Raw genomic sequence first — 25,641 nt, forward strand, 5'->3', positions numbered from 1 at the left:
CTGTTCGCAGGATTACTCATACAGTGCAGTATTCACACAAGTATTCACAGCCTTTGCCACAAAGCTCAAAATTGAGGTCAGGTGCATCCTGTTTCCACTGATCATCCTTGAGATGTTTCTACAGCTTAGCTGGAGTCCACTTGGGGTAAAAGTTGATTGGACACGATTTGGAAAGACACACACCTGTTTACATATAAGGTCCCACAGTTGACAGTGCAGAGGTCTGTAGACCTCCGAGACAGGATTGTCTCGAGGTACAAATCTGGGGAAGGGTACAGAAACATTTCTGCTGCTTTGAAGGTCCCAATGAGCACAGTGGCCTCCATCATCCGTAAATGGAAGAAGTTCAGATCCACCAGGACTCTTCCTAGAGCTGGCCGCCCGTCTAAACTGAGCAATCAGGGGAGAAGGGCCTTAGTCAGGGAGGTGACCAAGAACCTGATGGTCACTCTGTCAGAGCTCCAGCATTCCTCTGTGGAGAGCAGAGAACATTCCACAAGGACAACCATCTCTGCAGCAATGCACCAATCAGGCCTGTATGGTAGAGTGGCCAGACAGAAGCCTCTCCTTAGTAAAAGGCACATGGCAGCCCACCTGGAGTTTGACAAAAGGCATCTGAAGGACTCTCAGACCATGAGAAACAAAATTCTCTGGTCTGGTGAGATAAAGATTGAACTCTTTGGCGGGAAAGCCAGACATCATGTTTGGAGGAAACCATGCACCATCCCTACAGTGAAGCATGGTGGTGGCAGCATCATGCTGTGGGGATGTTTTTCAGCAGCAGGAACTGGGAGACTAGTCAGGATTGAGGGAAAGATGAATGCAGCAATGTACAGAGACATCCTGGATGAAAATCTGCTCCAGAGCGCTCTTGACCTCAGACAGGGGAGACGATTCATCTTTCATCAGGACAATGACCTTAATCACACAGCCAAGATATCAAAGGAGTGGCTTCAGGACAACTCTGTGAATGTCCTGCAGTGACCCAGCCAGAGCCCAGACCTGAATCTGATTGAACATCTCTGGAGAGATCTGAAAATGGCTGTGCACCAACGCTCCCCATTCAACCTGATGGAGCTTGAGAGGTGCTGCAAAGAGGAATGGGCAAAACTGCCCAAAGATAGATGTACCAAGCTTGTGGTATCATATTCAAGAAGACTTGAGGCTGGAATTGCTGCCAAAGGTGCATCAACAAAGTACTGAGCAAAGGGTGTGAATACTTATGTAGACATGATTTCTTAGTGTTTTATTTAAAAAAAGAAAATTAAAAAAAACTTTTTCATGTTGTCATTATGGGGTGTTGTAGAATTTTGAGGGGAGAAATCAATTTACTCCATTTTGGAATAAGGCTACAACATAACAAAATGTGGAAAAAGGAAAGGTCTGTGAATACTTTGCAGATGCACTGTATTTGTCATTTGATCACCTCAAAACCTTGTTGGATGATCAAACATAGAGGTGAAAAGAATATGTATTTTTTGGCTTCCATTTAACCCACCTCGTGTATGTGTGATGACGTTTCTGCCGTTCTTACAGTTTGACCGCAGCACAGTGTCGATCTATTCACAGACAGCTGAAAAGCTGGCTACACACAGCGCACACAGATGTGCTCAACCGCCCACAAAGATGGCCGAGCCACCTGTCAAACTGTCACAGGCTGCAACCAATCTCACAGAAATGAAACAACAACCTGTTTTTCATCGTATTGCTGTCATGTTTGCAGAATGTACGTATATCATTTACAGGACATGCAAATTCATGATGCATTTATTTTTTTACATATTTGTAATATCTTACAGGTTGAACAAGTGGAAATGTATAAAATATAACTCCACACTCTACAAAGAGTTAAACACCTCTGCTGGAATTCAGAATTTTACCCACAACAGTGTCATTTTGAAGTAGAGTCCAACCGACTGCATATGGATTTTTTTAGTGTGTGTGGGGAAGGGGGAGCTGAAGATTTTTTTTTTTTTTTTTTTTTTTTACATTAAGTGTCATCATTAAAAAGCAATGATTCCTAACTTTTCATTATGAAACCCTTGTGACAGAGATGAAACAGCCATGATGTTTTACAATTCAAACATGAACTTTCTATAAATACGAGGGCTGTCAATAAAGTATAGGTCCTTTTTATTTTTTTCAAAAACTATATGGATTTCATTCATATGTTTTTACGTCAGACATGCTTGAACCCTCGTGCGCATGCGTGAGTTTTTCCACGCCTGTCGGTGACGTCATTCGCCTGTGAGCTTCTTCGTCTCTGCTCTCTATGCACTTGGTCTTCGGAGAGAGATTGCATCAGAATTTTGGCTCTCTGTTGGGACTGTTTACACAGAGACTGCTACCTGCTGCTTTGGACTTGAATTAAGTCTTTTTCAAGACTTTTTTACTTTTTTACCTTTTTACTTTTTTTTACTTTTTTACTGTGCTCCAATGCCTAAGGAAGACCTCTAACGGTCGAAACATCGCGACGGAGCACTTTTATCAGCTAACTTTCATCAGCGTTGGCAAGCTAACTAGCTTGCTAACGCTTTCGTTTTTATTTTTATTTTATTTTTTTTTTATTTTTTTTTATTTTTAGCACTGTTGTCGTGCGTTATCTGTGCTGCTCCACAGCATGTTTAGTCGATTTTTATTTTATTTTAGCACCGTTGTCGTGCATTCGCTGTTGTCGTGCGTTGCCTGTGCTGCTTCATGGCCTGTTTGGTGCCTTGATTGGGGCACTCCTTCTGCTGAATCACCTCTAAATTATTTACACATTATTCACTTTGTGTGTTTTTAGGAATCCGCTAGGTTGCGTAGCTACTAGCTCTTAACCGATTTAGCATGGCGGCTTCTCCTGTCTCTCCCGTACTTTTCTGCTCTGGGTGTGAAATGTTTAGTTATTCCTCGGCCTCCTTTAGCAGTAATGGTACTTGTAATAAGTGTAGCTTATTCGTAGCTTTGGAGGCCAGGCTGGGCGAATTGGAGACTCGGCTCCGCACAGTGGAAAATTCTACAGCTAGCCAGGCCCCTGTAGTCGGTGCGGACCAAGGTAGCTTAGCCGCCGTTAGTTCCCCCCTGGCAGATCCCGGGCAGTCGGGAAAGCAGGCTGACTGGGTGACTGTGAGGAGGAAGCATAGCCCTAAACAGAAGCCCCGTGTACACCGTCAACCCGTTCACATTTCTAACCGTTTTTCCCCACTCGACGATACACTCGCCGAGGATCAAACTCTGGTTATTGGCGACTCTGTTTTGAGAAATGTGAAGTTAGTGACACCAGCAACCATTGTCAATTGTCTTCCGGGGGCCAGAGCAGGCGACATCGAAGGACATTTGAAATTGCTGGCTAAGGCTAAGCGTAAATTTGGTAAGATTGTAATTCACGTCGGCAGTAATGACACTCGGTTACGCCAATCGGAGGTCACTAAAATTAACATTAAATCGGTGTGTGGCTTTGCAAAAACAATGTCGGACTCTGTTGTTTTCTCTGGGCCCCTCCCTAATCAGACCGGGAGTGACATGTTTAGCCGCATGTTCTCCTTGAATTGCTGGCTGTCTGAGTGGTGTCCAAAAAATGAGGTGGGCTTCATTGATAATTGGCAAAGCTTCTGGGGAAAACCTGGTCTTGTTAGGAGAGACGGCATCCATCCCACTTTAGAGGGAGCAGCTCTCATTTCTAGAAATCTGGCCAATTTTCTTGGATCCTCCAAACTGTGACTGTCCAGCGTTGGGACCAGGAGGCAGAGCTGTGGTCTTATACACCTCTCTGCAGCTTCTCTCCCTCTGCCATCCCCTCATTACCCCATCCCCGTAGAGACGGTGCCTGCTCCCAGACCACCAATAACCAGCAAAAATCTATTTAAGCATAAAAATTCAAAAAGAAAAAATAATATAGCACCTTCAATTGCACCACAGACTAAAACAGTTAAATGTGGTCTATTAAACATTAGGTCTCTCTCTTCTAAGTCCCTGTTGGTAAATGATATAATAATTGATCAACGTATTGATTTATTCTGCCTAACAGAAACCTGGTTACAGCAGGATGAATATGTTAGTTTAAATGAGTCAACACCCCCGAGTCACACTAACTGTCAGAATGCTCGTAGCACGGGCCGTGGCGGAGGATTAGCAGCAATCTTCCATTCCAGCTTATTAATTAATCAAAAACCTAGACAGAGCTTTAATTCATTTGAAAGCTTGTCTCTTAGTCTTGTCCATCCAAATTGGAAGTCCCAAAAACCAGTTTTATTTGTTATTATCTATCGTCCACCTGGTCGTTACTGTGAGTTTCTCTGTGAATTTTCAGACCTTTTGTCTGACTTAGTGCTTAGCTCAGATAAGATAGTTATAGTGGGCGATTTTAACATCCACACAGATGCTGAGAATGACAGCCTCAACACTGCATTTAATCTATTATTAGACTCTATCGGCTTTGCTCAAAAAGTAAATGAGTCCACCCACCACTTTAATCATATCTTAGATCTTGTTCTGACTTATGGTATGGAAATAGAAGACTTAACAGTATTCCCTGAAAACTCCCTTCTGCCTGATCATTTTTTAATAACATTTACATTTACCCTGATGGACTACCCTGCAGTGGGGAATAAGTTTCATTACACTAGAAGTCTTTCAGAAAGTGCTGTAACTAGGTTTAAGGATATGATTCCTTCTTTATGTTCTCTAATGTCACATACCAGCAGAGTAGCTACCTAAACTCTGTAAGGGAGTTAGAGTATCTCGTCAATAGTTTTACATCCTCTTTGAAGACAACTTTGGATGCTGTAGCTCCTCTGAAAAAGAGAGCTTTAAATCAGAAGTGTCTGACTCCGTGGTATAACTCACAAACTCGTAGCTTAAAGCAGATAACCCGTAAGTTGGAGAGGAAATGGCGTCTCACTAATTTAGAAGATCTTCACTTAGCCTGGAAAAAGAGTTTGTTGCTCTATAAAAAAGCCCTCCGTAAAGCTAGGACATCTTTCTACTCATCACTAATTGAAGAAAATAAGAATAACCTCAGGTTTCTTTTCAGCACTGTAGCCAGGCTGACAAAGAGTCAGAGCTCTATTGAGCTGAGTATTCCATTAACTTTAACTAGTAATGACTTCATGACTTTCTTTGCTAACAAAATTTTGACTATTAGAGAAAAAATTACTCATAACCATCCCAAAGATGTATCGTTATCTTTGGCTGCTTTCAGTGATGCCGGTATTTGGTTAGACTCTTTCTCTCCGATTGTTCTGTCTGAGTTATTTTCATTAGTTACTTCATCCAAACCATCAACATGTTTATTAGACCCCATTCCTGCCAGGCTGCTCAAGGAAGTCCTACCATTATTTAATGCTTCAATCTTAAATATGATCAATCTATCTTTGTTAGTTGGTTATGTACCACAGGCCTTTAAGGTGGCAGTAATTAAACCATTACTTAAAAAGCCATCACTTGACCCAGCTATCTTAGCTAATTATAGGCCAATCTCCAACCTTCCTTTTCTCTCAAAGATTCTTGAGAGGGTAGTTGTAAAACAGCTAACTGATCACCTGCAGAGGAATGGTCTATTTGAAGAGTTTCAGTCAGGTTTTAGAATTCATCATAGTACAGAAACAGCATTAGTGAAGGTTACAAATGATCTTCTTATGGCTTCGGACAGTGGACTTATCTCTGTGCTTGTTCTGTTGGACCTCAGTGCTGCTTTTGATACTGTTGACCATAAAATTTTATTACAGAGATTAGAGCATGTCATAGGTATTAAAGGCACTGCGCTGCGGTGGTTTGAATCATATTTGTCTAATAGATTACAGTTTGTTCATGTAAATGGGGAATCTTCTTCACAGACTAAAGTTAATTATGGAGTTCCACAAGGTTCTGTGCTAGGACCAATTTTATTCACTTTATACATGCTTCCCTTGGGCAGTATTATTAGACGGTATTGCTTAAATTTTCATTGTTACGCAGATGATACCCAGCTTTATCTATCCATGAAGCCAGAGGATACACACCAATTAGCTAAACTGCAGGATTGTCTTACAGACATAAAGACATGGATGACCTCTAATTTCCTGCTTTTAAACTCAGATAAAACTGAAGTTATTGTACTTGGCCCCACAAATCTTAGAAGCATGGTGTCTAACCAGATCCTTACTCTGGATGGCATTTCCCTGATCTCTAGTAATACTGTGAGAAATCTTGGAGTCATTTTTGATCAGGATATGTCATTCAAAGCGCATATTAAACAAATATGTAGGACTGCCTTTTTGCATTTACGCAATATCTCTAAAATCAGAAAGGTCTTGTCTCAGAGTGATGCTGAAAAACTAATTCATGCATTTATTTCCTCTAGGCTGGACTATTGTAATTCATTATTATCAGGTTGTCCTAAAAGTTCCCTAAAAAGCCTTCAGTTGGTTCAGAATGCTGCAGCTAGAGTACTGACGGGGACTAGCAGGAGAGAGCATATCTCACCCGTGTTGGCCTCTCTTCATTGGCTTCCTGTTAATTCTAGAATAGAATTTAAAATTCTTCTTCTTACTTATAAGGTTTTGAATAATCAGGTCCCATCTTATCTTAGGGACCTCGTAGTACCATATTACCCCATTAGAGCGCTTCGCTCTCAGACTGCGGGCTTACTTGTAGTTCCTAGGGTTTGTAAGAGTAGAATGGGAGGCAGAGCCTTCAGCTTTCAGGCTCCTCTCCTGTGGAACCAGCTCCCAATTCAGATCAGGGAGACAGATACCCTCTCTACTTTTAAGATTAGGCTTAAAACTTTCCTTTTCGCTAAGGCTTATAGTTAGGGCTGGATCGGGTGACCCTGGACCATCCCTTGGTTATGCTGCTTTAGACGTAGATTGTGGGGGGGTTCCCATGATGCACTGTTTCTTTCTCTTTTTGCTCCGTATGCATCACTCTGCATTTAATCATTAGTGATCGATCTCTGCCCCCCTTCACGGCATGTCTTTTTCCTGGTTTTTTCCCTCAGCCCCAACCAATCTCAGCAGAAGACTGCCCCTCCCTGAGCCTGGTTCTGCTGGAGGTTTCTTCCTGTTAAAAGGGAGTTTTTCCTTCCCACTGTGGCCAAGTGCTTGCTCATAGGGGTCGTTTTGACAGTTGGGGTTTTTCATAATTATTGTATGGCCTTGTGTCTCACAGGTTTAGAAAAAATTTTGATCAAACAAAGCGCCAGTCTCTCAGCAACTTCTCAGACAAAGGAATTCCGACGAGGGGCTGGACGACTCCTCCCACAAGGAGTGCTCAAAGGCGAATGACGTCACCGACAGGTGTGGAAAAACTCACGCATGCGCACGAGGGTTCAAGCATGTCTGACGTAAAAACATATGAATGAAATCCATATAGTTTTTGAAAAAAATAAAAAGGACCTATACTTTATTGACAGACCTCGTATAACCAACAACCAACCAACATGTGCGTCACATTACCTCCACTCACATCACTCAACATCTGCATAAAATAAACTTCTTCTCTATTGTAGCCCCACCTAATTAGTAGCTGGTCACTTTGCCTCTGTCTCTTGTAGTGTGTAATGTGACCAAGGGGTGATGGGGTGCCAGCCATGCTGTGAAGCATTGTAAACAATGCCATCAGAATGGCTTCTGCTGGATATGTAACTATGTAATGACAGCATTTTTAAGAGCCAAAGTGTTTTTCTTTCATCGTTTATTCTATAAAACAAAAGTTTTTATATCGGCAAAAATACTATATATACTATATACAGTATTTGTGGAAGGCTCATATCATATATTGGTCGGGCTGTATTTTCTATTTTCAACATTATACAAAGTACTTCAAAACATACCATATTTGAACAATGGGAACACCCCATCAAAAAGTATCAGGTTGGGTTTCAATCATTCCACTTATGAGTAACCACCACTGTCATTTCTGTCATCTTCAGCAATTACATCTGTGGAGATGTAAATAACAGTTAAAGAGAGTGGAATCAACACCGATATGATCAAGATTTTACTGTTGGATTCAGTGAGGAAGGTTGGAAGTATTTCAGAGTTGTGCTCCTGCAGAACCTCAGGATTTAACCACAGTTTGTCCATTTCACTAGATGTTCTGATAAAAAATGAGCAAAAGCTCCATTGCATTCATCCTCTTCCATTCCTTCCAACAGCAAAAGGAGTCACGTATTTATCAGCCTGTGCAGGTGCTGAGAATTATGCACTGACTGTCGCTCACCAGTCAAAACATGGATACACACTGTTGGATGCTGACGGCCTGTAAGCTTTCCAGGCACAGATGGAACTGGGAATGTGATCCAAATGGATCTGAGTCAGACTAAGAGACTGGTGGACCATAAAGGATGAGGAACAAACAAACAAAAAAACCTCACACTCTCTCAGTGCTGGAAAGACAGTGATGGATGGGGATCATCCATTACCTCAGAACCAATGTAGGGGGCGCTATTATTATTGCCTTATTTTGCAGAGATTTGCAGTCAGCTATACTTAAGTCTGGTTGTGTTGTAAACTGTACAGTAGTTAGAAAGTAAGTGTTAAAATAGTTAAAAAATACATTAATTAAATCTAAACCAGATTAGACAAATTAAGTAACATCTCGCGTCCATATAATGTATCTTTCTTCAATTTTCCCTATCGCATTTAGAAAAAAATTGATCCAGAATGTATTGCTTCATCAACATCCGTCTCTGCAGCCTCTTATTAATGTGATGAAATGAAAAAAAAAATGTACATTTTGGCTCTATAGTGTTCATTTACAATTGTCGTCATGTGGATTCTCTGTGCTGTAGACCGCAACAACTCTCTGGCGCGCAAAAGATTATGGGATATATCATTACGGCGAATACTGCCATGTAATGGCCAGTAGATGGCAGTAGAAACCCTGAAAACTTGCTAAAACAAATATTCCAAATAATCCATGTCTGCTACATTTAATCTGTGTGTGGAATTGAATAAATGCAAACCGAATTTCAGACATCTTATATATATATTACTCTGGAACAAAGAGGACAAACAGTGTTGTAAAGGACAATAAGCAGGGCATTAAAGAGCAAACTTCACTTTCACCCTGGATGACATGAACAGGAAGCGATCGCAGCTCACACAACCTGAGCTTCTGGCATAAAACATACACAATAACAATGTCTATAAACCCAGAGAATATATTTGCGAGAGTTTTAGACACAATATACAAGGAATTTAATGCTGTTGTCCATGTGCAACGGTTAAAGTGCAGCCTGATCAGAGTGTCTAAATGCATTTCTCCTGTCATGAAACTTTACCCATAACGCATGCAGCATGTGTGTCCAAACACTAAAACCTTCAAAATTAGTGCATTACTTTAAAGCTAAAACATATAGCTGATATTTTTGCTTTATAAAATGGCAGACATGACATTAATTTAAATAACTTGTCTGGAATTGGTTTGGTTAAAATTTTAACCATAAGTTAAAACTGTATGCCTGTTGATGACTTGCATGATATGCCAGCAAGTCTATATAGTGTAAAGAGAAATTGTCTTTATTCTTCCTCCTCCTCTGTCACTAGGTCTCTTTGGCTGAGAGAAAGCTAATCTGACACAGAAGCACTGGCTTCTTGTGTCAGTAGCTGCTAGTGTACTGAAATAAATCAATACTGAAAGGTATCGGTTTAGCTTTTATCTACCACTTTTGCTAAATTTTGTAGGGGTTTATCAGTTTAGCTTTAAAAATGATAACTTTTCAGTTAGCGGATTAACCATTCAAATCAAATCTAACTTTTTGGTTAGCTGTGCCCACCACTGTTTCTGTGTAGGCTCTCAGTTGTCCAGGTGGTTTCCATAGTAGAGAAGCTTGAATCTTCGACTGGACTGGGTTTCTTGACGCAAGGACATTTTGCTTCAAATCGCAGAAGCTTCCTCAGCTAAAATTCTTGCTCTAGTAGTCTGACTTCTGTCTGACTCATGTAGAGATTCTTCTCTACATGAGTCAAGACCCAGTCCAGTCGAAGATTCAAGCTTCTCTACTGTGCCCACCACCGGTTTTCAGGTCATTTGAGAGTTGTTTAGAGGCTCCCATGTTGCCACTCATTAGAAGAGATGCAAAGAGGAGAAATATTTGTAAATGGCCACCTTAAATATTCTTTCTCATGATTGGATTCACCTGTGTAAGGAGGTCAAGGGTCAATGATCTTACCAAACCAATTTTGTGTTCCAGTAATTAGTGTTAAATGTATGCAAATCAATAAAATGACAAGGGTGCCCAAATTTATGCACCTGCCTAATTTTGTTTAAATAATTATTGCACACTTTCTGTAAATACTAGAAACTTCATTTCACTTCTCAAATATCAGTGTTCATCTACTATATGATATATTTAACTGAAATTTCTGATCTGATAAAGGAAAATCAGGAAAATTATCAGGGGTGCCCAAACTTTTGCATACGACTGTAAAACTAAAGCATAGTTCCTTCAAAGTGAAAGCTCATTTTAGAAATTTTAATATAAAGAAGCCTGATTTTTTTTAATGTAATTAAAAATTCAGATGTGTAAAAACTCGAGGGTTCACAAACTTTCCAGCACGACTATATGTGCCAGGAATGTTCCATTTGTTTGTCCTGTTAATGGTTTATCTTTTCTGATTTTTAAATCCATAATAGGAGCCTCGTTTGTTTTGTTATTGTTGGTTTTTTTTGGGGGGGGGGGGGGGGTGTTACATCTCAGTGTTCTGCTCCTATGACTTTAATATTCTACTATTCTTCAATTTAATTATTTATTTTTAATTTTTGACTTGCAGGTCTACAGTCACTGTGGTTTTTCTGGCCACTGGATTTGGATGTGTCCTTGTTGTGTGGGCCGCTGAAGAGGAGGTACTGCTGGCCCACCACCACAAGATGGCGCCCTGCTTGAAGTGCGGGCTTCAAGCACGAGAGGGCGTCAGAGCAACCAGGAGTGACAGCTGTCACTCATCATCCATACCAGCTGTCACTCATTCACTTCTCATCACCACCACCATAAAGGCCGGACTGCAACTCCACCTCCCCGCCGAGAAATCAACTACCATTCAGGTAATTTCTCTGCTGACTGACACTGTGTGTGTTAAACCTGAACTTCTATTGCAGCCGTTTTCCTGGAGTGTTTCCTTATCTGGAGGATTGGCGTTTGGTGTGACAGCGACGGCTTCGCCTCACACCCCAACTCAGATAAGTGGTTGACCAGGAGCTGCACGAATTTGTGTGATTGGAGGTGGAGGTTCTCCCTCCTTTACTTAAGACAGACTGTGGGATTACTGAGTGTGCGAACTCACACTCATCTGGACTGTCTCTGTTTTCTGCCAGCAGTACCGGGTCTGACTGCTGAAGACAGCGGCCACCTGGGGCGCAGGGCTTGGCGGCTCCGGTGTTCTTCAGCTCCGTTGGTGGTGGAAGCTGTGTGGGGATCCAGCTCTTCTCTCTCCAGGCGTCTTCTATCGTCGAGCCTGCCCACACGTCACCTGGTGTATGATTGACAGTCCACCATATTGTTATTGTCTGTACGTTGTTGTGCGATTCACAACATTAAATTGTTACTTTTGGCTTATCCATTGTCCGTTCACTAACGCCCCCTGTTGTGGGTCCATGTCACGTCACTTTCACAACAGGATTTCTCGGCCAGCGTCATGGATCCCGAGGGGCGTCAACCATCGCTTGAACAGCCAATGGAAGAGCGAGGTGCACAGGCGCCAGCAGGAGGCGTGTTGGGTGAGCTGCAGCACATCTTAACCACCTTTGCCGCTCAGTTGGACTTAGTTACCGAGCAGAGCAGTGTTCTCGATCGCAGGATAGGGGCTCTCACCGTACAGGTGGAAGCGCGTGCTCAGGGCGCTGCTGCAGCACCTCCTCCTGCTGACCGCGTGCCAGAAACAGACATTCCGCTGGTCGTTCAACGAACCCCCCCACCTTCCTCTGAAGCATACATAAGCCCTCCGGAGCCGTACGGAGGCTGTGTGGAGACGTGCGACGACTTCTTGATGCAGTGCTCGCTTGTCTTTTCACAGCGTCCCGTCATGTACGCGTCAGACGCTAGCCGGGTGGCTTACGTTATAAATTTGCTTCGAGGAGAGGCACGCGCCTGGGCTACGGCGCTTTGGGAGCAGAATTCACGGCTCCTAACGGTTTATACTGAGTTTGTGAGGGAGTTCCGACAGGTGTTCGACCACCCTCATAGAGGCGAGACCGCTTCAAGTGTGCTGCTGTTGATAAGACAGGGGCGTCGGAGCGCAGCGAAGTATGCAGTCGACGTCCGCATCGCAGCAGCGCGAGCCGGCTGGAATGCTGTTGCGCTCCGCGCCGCCTTTATAAACGGACTGTCTCTGGTCCTTAAGGAGCACCTGGTGGCGAAGGACGAGCCGCGGGATTTAGATGGGCTTATCGACCTGGTTATACGGTTAGACAACCGATTAACAGAACACCGACGGGAGCGAGACGAAGGGCGTGGTCAGGCACAAGCCGTCCCTCTTCCTCCCGGGTCTGAAAGGGAGCCGACTTCCCCACGCTCCACTGCCAGGGCTCTCCACTTGACAACAGCTCCCCCTGCTGACGTTGCTATGGAAACGAGCAGGGCCAAAAAACGATCAGATCAGAGACAAAGGAGGCTGATCCGTGGAGAGTGTTTTCTCTGCAGCTCTACCGAGCACACACAGAGAGAATGCCCCAAACGGTCAAAACAGCAGCACTCGTCCTTAGAGACTGGGCTAAGGGTGGGTCACAATACCCACGCGGGGAAACCCTGTAAATCTGCACGAATCTCAGTCACGATCCTGAGTGGGGATATAACCCTTCACGCCCCAGCACTGGTGGACACGGGGTCGGAGGGGAATCTGCTGGATAGCAGATGGGCAAAGGAGGTTGGGCTCCCTCTAGTGGCCTTACCGTCACCATTGTCGGTGCGGGCACTAGATGGCACCCTTCTTCCACTAATCACACACCAGACTCAGCCAGTGACATTGGTTGTGTCTGGGAATCACAGGGAGGAGATTGTGTTTTATGTAACACCTTCTACCTCCCGAGTGATTTTGGGTTTTCCATGGGTGTTAAAACACAATCCCCGGATTGATTGGCCGTCTGGGGTTGTGGTTCAGTGGAGCGAAACCTGCCACCGGGAGTGTTTAGGATCCTCGGTTCCAGCCGGTGTGACAGCTAAGGAGGAGGTTTTATTCCCCCCCAATCTGGCGGCGGTGCCGGCTGAGTACCACAACCTTGCTGACGTCTTCAGCAAGGATCTGGCACTCACGCTGCCCCCGCACCGTCCGTACGATTGTGCCATTGATTTGATACCGGGCGCTGAGTACCCGTCCAGCAGGCTGTACAACCTCTCACGTCCGGAACGCGAATCAATGGAGACCTACATCCGGGACTTGTTAGCTGCCGGGTTGATCCGGAACTCCACCTCCCCGATGGGTGCTGGTTTCTTTTTTGTGGGCAAGAAGGACGGCGGACTCCGTCCATGCATTGATTACAGAGGGCTGAACGAGATCAGGGTTCGCAACCGATACCCGTTACCTCTGTTGGATTCAGTGTTCACGCCCCTGCATGGAGCCCAAATTTTCATGAAATTGGATCTTAGGAATGCTTATCACCTGGTTTGGATCCAGGAGGGAGACGAGTGGAAGACGGCCACTTTGAGTACCTGGTCATGCCATTCGGCCTCACCAATGCGCCCGCGACGTTCCAAGCATTGGTTAATGACGTCTTGCAGGACTTCCTGCATCGGTTTGTCTTCGTATATCTAGACGATATACTCATCTTTTCTACGGATCCTGAGACCCATGTTAAGCATGTACGTCAGGTCCTACAGCGGTTGTTGGAGAACCGGCTGTTTGTGAAGGGCGAGAAGTGTGAGTTCCACCGCACTTCTTTGTCCTTCTTGGGGTTCATCATCTCCTCCAACTCCGTCGCCCCTGATCCGGCCAAGGTTGCGGCGGTGAGAGATTGGCCCCAACCAACGAACCGTAGGAAACTACAACAGTTCCTCGGTTTTGCAAATTTCTACCGGAGGTTCATCAAGGGCTACAGTCAGGTAGTTAGCCCCCTGACAGCCCTGATCTCCACAAAAGTCCCCTTCACCTGGTCGGATCGGTGCGAAGCCGCGTTTAGGGAGTTGAAACGCCGGTTCTCGACTGCACCGGTTCTGGTGCAACCCGATCCCACGCGCCAGTTTGTTGTTGAAGTGGATGCCTCTGACTCAGGGATAGGAGCCGTGCTATCCCAGAGCGGGGAGTCCGACAAGGTTCTCCATCCATGTGCCTACTTTTCCCGCAGGTTGACTTCAGCTGAACAGAACTATGACGTCGGCAATCGGGAACTTCTTGCGGTGAAAGAGGCTCTTGAAGAGTGGAGACACCTGTTGGAGGGAGCATCGGTACCATTTACAGTTTTCACGGACCATCGGAACCTGGAGTACATCCGGACCGCGAAGCGTCTGAACCCCAGGCAAGCCCGCTGGTCGCTGTTCTTCGGGCGTTTTGACTTCCGGATCACCTACCGCCCCGGGACAAAGAACCAACGATCTGACGCCCTGTCCCGGGTGCACGAAGAGGAGGTCAAGACCGAGCTGTCAGACCCCCCTGTAACCATCATCCCCGAGTCCACTGTCGTGGCCGCCCTTACCTGGAACGTGGAGAAGACCGTCCGGGAGGCCCTGATACGGAGCCCAGACCCGGGGACCAGTCCGGAGAACAAACTGTACGTCCCACCAGAGGCCAGGGCTGCGGTCCTTGACTTCTGTCACGGTTCCAAGCTCTCCTGTCACCCAGGGGTGCGAAGAACCGTGGCAGTGGTCCGGCAGCGCTTCTGGTGGGCGTCTATGGAAGCCGACGTCCGGGAGTATGTCCAGGCCTGCACCACCTGCGCCAGGGGCAAAGCTGACCACCACAAGGCCCAAGGCCTCCTCCAGCCTCTGCCTGTGCCTCGTCGCCCCTGGTCTCATATCGGCCTGGACTTTGTCACGGGCCTCCCGCCGTCCCAGGGAAACACCACCATCCTAACGATAGTGGACCGGTTCTCCAAGGCGGCCCACTTCGTGGCCCTCCCGAAGCTCCCGACGGCCCAGGAGACTGCAGTCCTCCTGGTCCACCACGTCGTGCGTCTGCATGGGATTCCATCAGACATTGTCTCGGATCGTGGTCCTCAGTTCTCCTCCCAGGTCTGGCGGAGTTTCTGTAGGGAACTGGGGGCCACCGTCAGTCTCTCGTCTGGGTACCACCCCCAGACGAACGGGCAGGCAGAGCGGACTAACCAGGAACTGGAGCAGGCCCTCCGTTGCGTGACCTCCGCGCACCCGACGGCCTGGAGTGACCATCTGGCCTGGATCGAGTACGCTCATAACAGCCAAGTCTCGTCTGCCACCGGCCTCTCCCCATTTGAAGTGTGTTTGGGGTACCAGCCCCCATTGTTCCCGCTAGTGGAGGGAGAGGTCGGGGTGCCCTCGGTCCAGGCCCATCTGAGAAGGTGCCGTCGGGTGTGGTGTACCGCCCGCTCTGCCCTGCTCAAAGCCCGGACGAGGGCCAAGAACCATGCAGACCGCCAGCGTGCCCCGGCCCCTGAATATCAGCCTGGGCAGGAGGTTTGGCTTTCCACAAAGGACATTCCCCTGCAAGTGGAATCCCAAAAGTTGAAGGACAGATACATCGGACCTTTCCCCATCCTCAAAGTCCTCAGTCCAGCCGCAGTGAAGCTGAAGCTGCCAGCTTCACTGCGGATCCACCCGGTTTTCCATGTGTCCCACATCAAACCTCACCACGTTTCACCCCTCTGTACCCCCGGACCGGCGCTGCCTCCTGCCCGGATCATCGACGGGGAGCCGGCTTGGACCGTGCGCCGGCTCCTGGATGTCCGTCGGAAGGGCCGGGGGTTCCAGTATTTGGTGGACTGGGAGGGGTATGGACCCGAAGAACGCTCCTAGGTGAAGAGGAGCTTCATCCTGGACCCGGCCCTCCTGGCCGACTTCTACCGGCGGCACCCGGACAAGCCTGGTCGGGCGCCAGGAGGCGCCCGTTGAGGGGGGGGTCCTGTTGTGTGGGCCGCTGAAGAGGAGGTACTGCTGGCCCACCGCCACAAGATGACGCCCTGCTTGAAGTGCAGGCTTCAAGCACGAGAGGGCGTCGGAGCAACCAGGAGTGACAGCTGTCACTCATCATCCATACCAGCTGTCACTCATTCACTTCTCATCACCACCACCATAAAGACCGGACTGCAACTCCACCTCCCCGCCGAGAAATCAACTACCATTCAGGTAATTTCTCTGCTGACTGACACTGTGTGTGTTAAACCTGAACTTCTATTGCAGCCGTTTTCCTGGAGTGTTTCCTTATCTGGAGGATTGGCGTTTGGTGTGACAGCGACGGCTTCGCCTCACACCCCAACTCAGATAAGTGGTTGACCAGGAGCTGCACGAGTTTATGTGATTGGAGGTGGAGGTTCTCCCTCCTTTACTTAAGACAGACTGTGGGATTACTGAGTGTGCGAACTCACACTCATCTGGACTGTCTCTGTTTTCTGCCAGCAGTACCGGGTCTGACTGCTGACGACAGCGGCCACCTGGGGCGCAGGGCTTGGCGGCTCCGGTGTTCTTCAGCTCCGTTGGTGGTGGAAGCTGTGTGGGGATCCAGCTCTTCTCTCTCCAGGCGTCTTCTATCGTCGAGCCTGCCCACACGTCACCTGGTGTATGATTGACAGTCCACCATATTGTTATTGTCTGTACGTTGTTGAGCGATTCACAACATTAAATTGTTACTTTTGGCTTATCCATTGTCCGTTCACTAACGCCCCCTGTTGTGGGTCCGTGTCACGTCACTTTCACAACTGTCCTTGTGATAACATCAGGTGCTATGGCATGTGCAAACAGTTTATAAGCAGTCCAGGAGATTTGCACATGATAACTACAAATCAGCACCTGCTTTCTTTCACTCATTCCTTTTTACAAAGAGATTTAGGGTTAAAATAAGAAACATGTATGAAGGAGGCCCACTGACCTCATAATTCAATTTAATTTAAAATCAGCATGCTCTCTCATCTCGCATACTGGTGATTAGATCTGACACGAATTCACTCAAAACACAATCTCCTCAGAATCCAAATGTTAGGCCACAGTGGGGTCAGAAACATCTTTAAAAGATAAGACTGAATAAAGCACAGACTGTTCACCAAGTGGAAGGGTGCTGTGATTTAAGCCATCCTTCCTCTGCCCACTTTGGTTGCCACTCCCTTCTGTTTCTTTTAGGTTTTCTCTCAATTCTCTGTTTGTTCAGACCATCTTGTCTCTGTCTGGCACGCAGAATGGAATCTTAATCCAGCAGTCTGGCTCTCTGGTCCCAGTCACATTGTTAGTGACAATGCCATGTGCCTCTTTTGCTGGCTTACATTGCTGTTTATTTTTCCACTTTGCCAACAGACGAGTTGTGCATCTCGCATCTCTCTGTCAATGTCACACAAAAATCTAACCACAAATACAGATGGTACATGGTACCACATGGTCTTCGTTGATCTTGTGTTGCATTTTACACGTTTGTAATGAGCAAGAGCGTAAACGATGTTTGTCGGCTGGTTTGTGTGTGTTTTCATTTCCCACGTGCTGGCTGCCTGCCCCTGCGCAGTTTGCACATAGGTCATCTGGAGCGTTCTCTAATTGTGCAGTGGAAACAAAAGTGGCATTGGAAATTTTTTGAAATGGTGTAAAATTAGACCATCTGCTTTGCATTTCCAGATGGCTCTCAGAATGCGCATTTACAATTTGGTTAAATGCAGAGTGAAGACTGCTAGATGAGTTTTTTAAAGTCCCACAGTGAAAATATAGGACTCTCATGTTGTTTGCAGAGGTGTGGGCATCCCTGGACAAATGACAAATGAAATCACATTCAATATAAAACTTTTCTTTTTTATATGAAAGTTAAAATGTGTGCTCATCATGTCAGTGATCATAAAGCTCCACCATATAAAATTATCTAAATTAAATAAACGAGGGAGGAATGAACTAAAGGACATTTTCAAGTTGCTGAGTATCCCCTAGAATTTAATTAAATCACTTGATGAGAAATGGAACAATTAGATTAATCACTTTAAGTTAAAATACATAACTAAAACAATTCAAGTATACAAAGTTATTCAAATGAAGTGCAATAAACTTGTTGATTTATGATTTATTTAGTTAAATTAACATTCTATCAGTATGTGATGCATCAAACACAATAAAGTATTTCCCAATCATCCAGAACATTCCTGCAGCTCATTTGAAATAGTTATTGAAATAATTATTTAAAAATATTTTATTTAAGTTATTAATAAATAAATAAATAAATAAAATAAAAATCCACCGCCTCATCTAACTCACTCCAGAAATACAGTATTTTTTATTCTTCATCTCGCAACCTATCTGTGGGGCATATGCAGTGGTGGGCACAGCTAACTGAAAAATTAGCTTCAATAACCACTAACCCACTGACTGAAAAGTTAGCTTTTACAACGCTAAACCGCTAAAAAAAAAATTAGTGGAAGTTAGAGCTAACCGCTAACTTTTAGTATTGACTCAGTACACTGTCAGCTATTCACAAACCAGTTTTGAGTTTAAGCACCGCAGGGGCTTCTGAATAAATTCAAAAGCAATCACAAACCCAAAACAAACAACAAGACAGAGCTTTTGTCTTTATGCTTCCTGCCCACTGCTGCAAAAAAATGGCACTCACTTTTGACACACAACAACACAGACGGTAGCAGAAGAGATTAAATGCAAGTCACTTTTCACTCATGGTTTCATGTATAAACAAAACTAATTTCAGACAGTTTATCGACATTAACGGCAACTCTGTTATTTTTACAAAGTGAAAATATCACACATATCTTTTAACGCCTCTACACACATAGTGCGAATATGTACAACTCCAAGGCGACATCCGAGCAGCTGGTATGCATGCACCGTGAAACATTGCGCCGACGGGCAGGTGTGAACTGTGCTGGTGCGACAATTTGTGCATGCGGGAACACAGTGCCACCAGCTGCACGATGTGTAACCACATCGTGCAGCTGGAAGGCACAGAAAAATAAATAAATAACAAAATACATGCTGCAACCGTTCCGTGTACTTGGAAACACACCAGCTTTTCCCCAGCAGCTGCACGCAGCTGGAAAGAAAAAAAAATGCGTCACCCACAGGATTTGAACCTGCGCCTTCCAAAAACTGTGATTACAACCAGAAACTTTACCAAATGAGTTACCATCACTGTCCTGTGAAAGACGCTGAACACTGCCTTATATCAGGAACCACATGGACATTTTTTTTAAAATGATGCATCATATAAAAACATTGCATTGTATTAAATTTCTCTCATCAAGTGGGAAATCCAAATATGATCCATCTGTTCCTCTGTAGATGACCCATGGTCACTGATGTACAGTCATGAAAACACATGAATGAGAAGCAGTTCGCTCATTCATGTCCACATCTGCTGGCGCACCTCTTGCCGCCACGCGTGTCTTGTGGATGGCACACCGCAGGATACCACATCACGTGGAACAGAGCTCACATGAGTGATGTGACAGTCAGATCGCCTGCTGCATGTTATGATCTGACGGTCGGGTTCAACCTGGGAGCAGCCTGTCCATGTGCACGCTGTGTGCACACGCACTCGGTTGCTGCAGCCTGTCACCACAGTGATATATGTTTTTATTTTTGTCCACTTGATGACAGCAAACAGACATACGCGCGTCACAGTAGTCAGTTGTTAGTCCATGTCCATCCAAACACAGTACTGTTCAGCTGGGATGTCCAGAATGACAGATCTCCATGGCTGCTTCTGTCATAGCCACAGCTCCTGTGTGGCACACCAAAGCCACACTCATGGGGCACTTAGACAAATTTCACTGCAAGTACGACAGTGACTGTCTGCAGTCTGTTGTCGTGCCAAGAGTGCGAATGGCCACACATTTTCTAAGTGCCATGTGGGCCGTGTTTGATGTTCGTGTGTGTCACCTGGAATTTGGCCGACACCTGCCGCGAGAGGGTTTGATGGGCTTGCATAGCGCCCACTTTGTCTTTCAGCCGCTGGTGTGCGCAAATAGTTGTAGCAACAGGTGTATGAGGCATTGGAAGCAGCTACGAAATTACACGGTTTGCATACGATTCCTGCTTCATGCGCACCTAATGCACAGTTCGACCAAATTCGCACTATGTGTGAGGGGCCCTTAAAGTAATGCGCTAATTCTGAAGGTTTGAGCGGTAACTGACACGCGCGCCAAAAGGCTCCTCTCATCACTCTCCCCCATCAAAATGCATAGAACCCTGCCATCTACTGGATGGAAGTGTGAATAGCGGCCAACATATTTGTGAATCTCAAATTTAGTTTTGCGCTCAGAATGTCTCAATATTGCGTAAGTGAGCAAAGTGATGAATGCGTGTGAGTGGTGATCCACAAATGCTGAATACTGGAGAATGGGCATATGTGCTCCTTATTAGTTGACTTAACAAGGTTTTAAAAAGGAATAGTTTGGACCATGTATCATGCTTAGTTATCACGTTATGGGGTTACATATGCCACATGTTGTGTGTTGACCTTTACTTTTGAGACCAAACATTCAAAACTATTCAAAACATTCAAAACATTCAAAACTGTCAAAACTATTCCATTTATTATTCCTATTAGTTCAACCAATATTTTGCATCACGTTTTACCAAAATTGGAGCAACTTGACTACAACTTGACCAAAGCATCCTTATCCTGCCAGCGGATAAAGGCAGATGCACGGTGGTCCTGAACACATCTGACTACGAGGCCAAGATCAACAACTTGCTCAGTGACTCCAATACATACGAACGTCTGAAGAGAGACCCCACGAGCGGCTATAAGAAGAAAATCATTAGCTACCTCCAAAACCTGGAGAAAGAGGGACTCATAGACAGGCAGACATACTACAGACTGTACCCTGGGGACGCCACTCTGTGCATCTATGGACTGCCCAAAATCCACAAACAGGACGTGCCACTCAGGCCTATTGTATGTAGCACAGATTCCATCACATACAATGTGGCCAAGCACCTCAAGTGGATTTTGGCTCCTCTAGTGGGTAACTCAGAACACCATGTGGAGAACACACAAGATTTTGTGAACAAGATCAAGGACCTGCAGATGGAGGCAGATGAAACAATTGTGTCTTTTGATATGACTTCGTTGTTCACCTGCATCCCCACCGCTGAGGCTGTCTCAGCTGTGAGGCAGAGACTGCTGGAGGATGTGTCTCTACTTGAAAGGACCAAACTCACACCAGACCACATCTGCCAGCTCTTGGAGATCTGTCTTAACACCACATATTTCCTGTTTAGGGGTAATTACTACAGGCAGATTCATGGTTGTGCAATGGGGTCTCCGGTATCCCCCATTGTGGCCAATCTGTACATGGAGCGAGTGGAGAAGACAGCTTTGACGTCTTTCACGGGCATCTCTCCCAGTCACTGGTTCAGATATGTTGATGACACATGGGTTAAAATCAAGCAACAGGAAGTTGAGGACTTTACAGAACACATCAACTCGGTGGGCGCCAATATCAAGTTCACACGTGAGGATGCCAGAAACAACCATTTAGCCTTCTTGGACTGTGATGTTACGATTGGAGAGAACAGGCAGCTCCAGACAGGGGTTTACAGAAAACCAACTCACACTGACCAATATCTGCTCTTTGGCTCAAACCACCCCCTTGAACACAAGCTGGGGGTGATCAGGACGCTTCAACACAGAGCTGGTAATGAGTCATTCACGTCATCAGCAGAGTCGTCAAGGGAGCCATCAGGAGAGGGACAGCTGCCCTGTCATTAGGAGGGTGTTAACTAGAGCACAATAGGTGCTAATTAGAGCTATTGTTTAGTCACCAGCCTATAGCAGTCTGCCTCTCGGTAGGAGGGGTCTGGTTAGGTTTAAAACTCCAGCTTTTGTGACTTCTTGATTATTCTTCTCTACAAGAGTCAAGACAGAAGTTAGACCACCACAGCAAGAATTTTAGCTGAGGAAGCTTCTACGATTTGAAGCGAAACGTCCTCGCGTCAAGCAACCCAGTTCAATCGAAGATTCAAGCTTCCCTACTATGGAAACCACCTGGACAACTGAGAGCCTACACAGAAACTTGACTTTTGTCACTTTTCTTGCTGTTTTTACCCCATAACTCCATAACATTAAGTCATAGATAGTCCAAACTATACCTTTTTGGAATCTTTATGATCACACAAATAATGTCATGTAGTTTTCAATTTGAATGGAGCATTTTAAATTTTTGACTCCTGTGTAATTCTTCAATTGAGTCCTACCTGGCTGCCTATTGAAAATTCAAGTGGCTCGTCATTTTTTTCAAAAGGGTAATGTGTAAGGTGTATTTGTGCCACATTTGGTGTTTGTATCACCATTTGAAGGATTGTTTCAGTTATCTGCTGCACTGTTTGGTGATGTGGTGTCCTTGTAGCCATTTTGTTGGGTATAGGATGAGTGATATTGTCAGATAAGTTTCTGTAACTTTTCTGTCTTGAGCTTTTGTGGAGATACTTCTACAAAGTGCTGGAAGCTGAGCTGTTGTTAATATTACTGCTTCTAGGAATCCAATTGCAGGTGATCTTTGCTGGACTGGTCGCAAGATGTTGGTATACAGTATTTTCCAGATTATAAGTCTCACCGTTTTCTGTATTATCAGCTCATTAATTTGGGATCTTTTTCCATTTGAATAGTGTACTTTGTATTGGTGCCATTTCTTCTTTCATTATAATAGTTTATTTTCTTTAGTGCTTTGATTCCTGTGAAAGCGGGAGAGACACAGTGGAGTGCAGCGAGGCGCTGTATTTGTGCCTCTCTTTGTTCACGCCTGTAATGTCCACTGCTCCTGTTAAATGATTTAAGATTATAAGGGCATGCAGTAACTGAACTGTCACATGAAACTGTCTTTAAACTGAAAACAACCAAATAGCAACACTATTCCTGATCAGTGTGTCAAAAGACATACAGGCCAGGGATTCAACAAAACAAACAATCCCATGGATTTCTTTATTAATAACCTAAATGACATGTTTTCTGCCATGGAACGGGAGAATACACAAAATCAATGCATCTCTATTATTGTGCGCTCAGCGTTTCCTGAGTGCGGGTGGTACTGTACGCGCCCATTGCAGGAGTGGGCGGAACTGTAACACACACCTTGCTGATGCGGGCGGGAATGGTCAGAATTTCAGTAGGAGCAGGCGGGAGTGGGATGAAGAATATAGTCCCACGCAGGGCTCTATGAACCCTGTGCGGGACTATATTGAACCAGCACCTTGCAAGCACCTTGCTAGCATGCGCCTTGCTGGAGTCAGGGAATGCAAGACACAATATGACACCTACTGGTCAAATAATTTATAATACAATTTTATAACATATTAAAACTAATTTCCTTTGGCTTCTGCAGTATGTTATGTTGCAGTCATTATTGTGTCGATAGGTAGAACAACTCCACATCAGATAGCACTTAGTTTAATGAACTGCTGTATTTTTTTTTAATCTGTTGTGCACCTGTGGATCTTACAACTTTATTGTGTATATTTTAGGAACATTTCTTTGTGAATGTTTAATTAAAGCATGAAAAAATGGATACTGGGATGTCTTTAACCTCTATTTTCATTTAATTTCTTATTGTTTTATTCTGCAGAATTACATTTGGTATTAAGAACAATGTAATGACAACCCTATTCTCTAGCATACTGTGCTATACCCCCCCCCCCACCCCCCGCATAAATTAGTACTCTTAGATTTCCTTCAAGGTTTGGAGGTCTGTATAGATCAATTTGATCACTCAATCTCATTCCCATAAACAACCTACACTCAACAAAAATATAAATGCAACACTTTTGGTTTTGCTCCCATTTTGTATGAGATGAACTCAAAGATCTAAAACTTTTTCCACATACACAATATCACCATTTCCCTCAAATATTGTTCACAAACCAGTCTAAATCTGTGATAGTGAGCACTTCTCCTTTGCTGAGATAATCCATCCCACCTCACAGGTGTGCCATATCAAGATGCTGATTAGACACCATGATTAGTGCACAGGTGTGCCTTAGACTGTCCACAATAAAAGGCCACTCTGAAAGGTGCAGTTTTATCACACAGCACAATGCCACAGATGTCGCAAGATTTGAGGGAGCGTGCAATTGGCATGCTGACAGCAGGAATGTCAACCAGAGCTGTTGCTCATGTATTGAATGTTCATTTCTCTACCATAAGCCAGTCTCCAAAGACGTTTGGCAGTTTGGCAGTACATCCAACCAGCATCACAACCACAGACCACGTGTAACCACACCAGCCCAGGACCTCCACATCCAGCATGTTCACCTCCAAGATCGTCTGAGATCAGCCACTCGGACAGCTGCTGAAACAGTCGGTTTGCATAACCAAAGAATTTCTGCACAAACTGTCAGAAACCGTCTCAGGGAAGCTCATCTGCATGCTCGTCGTCCTCATCGGGGTCTCGACCTGACTCCAGTTCTTGAGTGGGCAAATGCTCACATTCGCTGGCGTTTGGCACGTTTGAGAGGTGTTCTCTTCACGGATGAATCCCGGTTCACAATGTCCAGGGCAGATGGCAGACAGCGTGTGTGGCGTCGTGTGGGTGAGCGGTTTTCTGATGTCAATGTTGTGGATCGAGTGGCCCATGGTGGCGGTGGGGTTATGGTATGGGCAGGCGTCTGTTATGGACGAAGAACACAGGTGCATTTTATTGACATTTTGAATGCACAGAGATACCGTGACGAGATCCTGATCCTGTTGTGCCATACATCCAAGAACATCACCTCATGTTGCAGCAGGATAATGCACGGCCCCATGTTGCAAGGATCTGTACACAATTCTTGGAAGCTGAAAATGTCCCAGTTCTTGCATGGCCGGCATACTCACCGGACATGTCACCCATTGAGCATGTTTGGGATGCTCTGGACCGGCGTATACGACAGCGTGTACCAGTTCCTGCCAATATCCAGCAACTTCGCACAGCCATTGAAGAGGAGTGGACCAACATTCCACAGGCCACAACTGACAACCTGATCAACTCTATGCGAAGGAGATGTGTTGCACTGCATGAGGCAAATGGTGGTCACACCAGATACTGACTGGTATTCCCCCCCAATAAAACAAAACTGCACCTTTCAGAGTGGCCTTTATTGTGGGCAGTCTAAGGCACACCTGTGCACTAATCATGGTGTCTAATCAGCATCTTGATATGGCACACCTGTGAGGTGGGATGGATTATCTCAGCAAAGGAGAAGTGCTCACTATCAGATTTAGACTGGTTTGTGAACAATATTTGAGGGAAATGGTGATATTGTGTATGTGGAAAAAGTTTTAGATCTTTGAGTTCATCTCATACAAAATGGGAGCAAAACCAAAAGTGTTGCGTTTATATTTTTGTTAAGTGTATTAAAAAAGGAAATCAAAGTACATATTAAATTTTTTTTACAACCTTTGTTACATTAAAACATGGTTAGCAATCAAACATCTGAGTTTTCTTCTCACCTCTGACAACTGCTTTGTTTGTAAGAAATCCATCAGACTGAATGTAGTCAACTTACCAGGCTTTCAAAATCCACTAAACACTCAAAATAGCAATAACATAATGCTGACTGCCTACTTTCTAAATGTTGACTGATTAGTGGCACAAAACATCTTA

This window comes from Thalassophryne amazonica, chromosome 8, assembly GCF_902500255.1.
Source record: "Thalassophryne amazonica chromosome 8, fThaAma1.1, whole genome shotgun sequence".
Lineage (NCBI taxonomy): Eukaryota > Metazoa > Chordata > Actinopteri > Batrachoidiformes > Batrachoididae > Thalassophryne > Thalassophryne amazonica.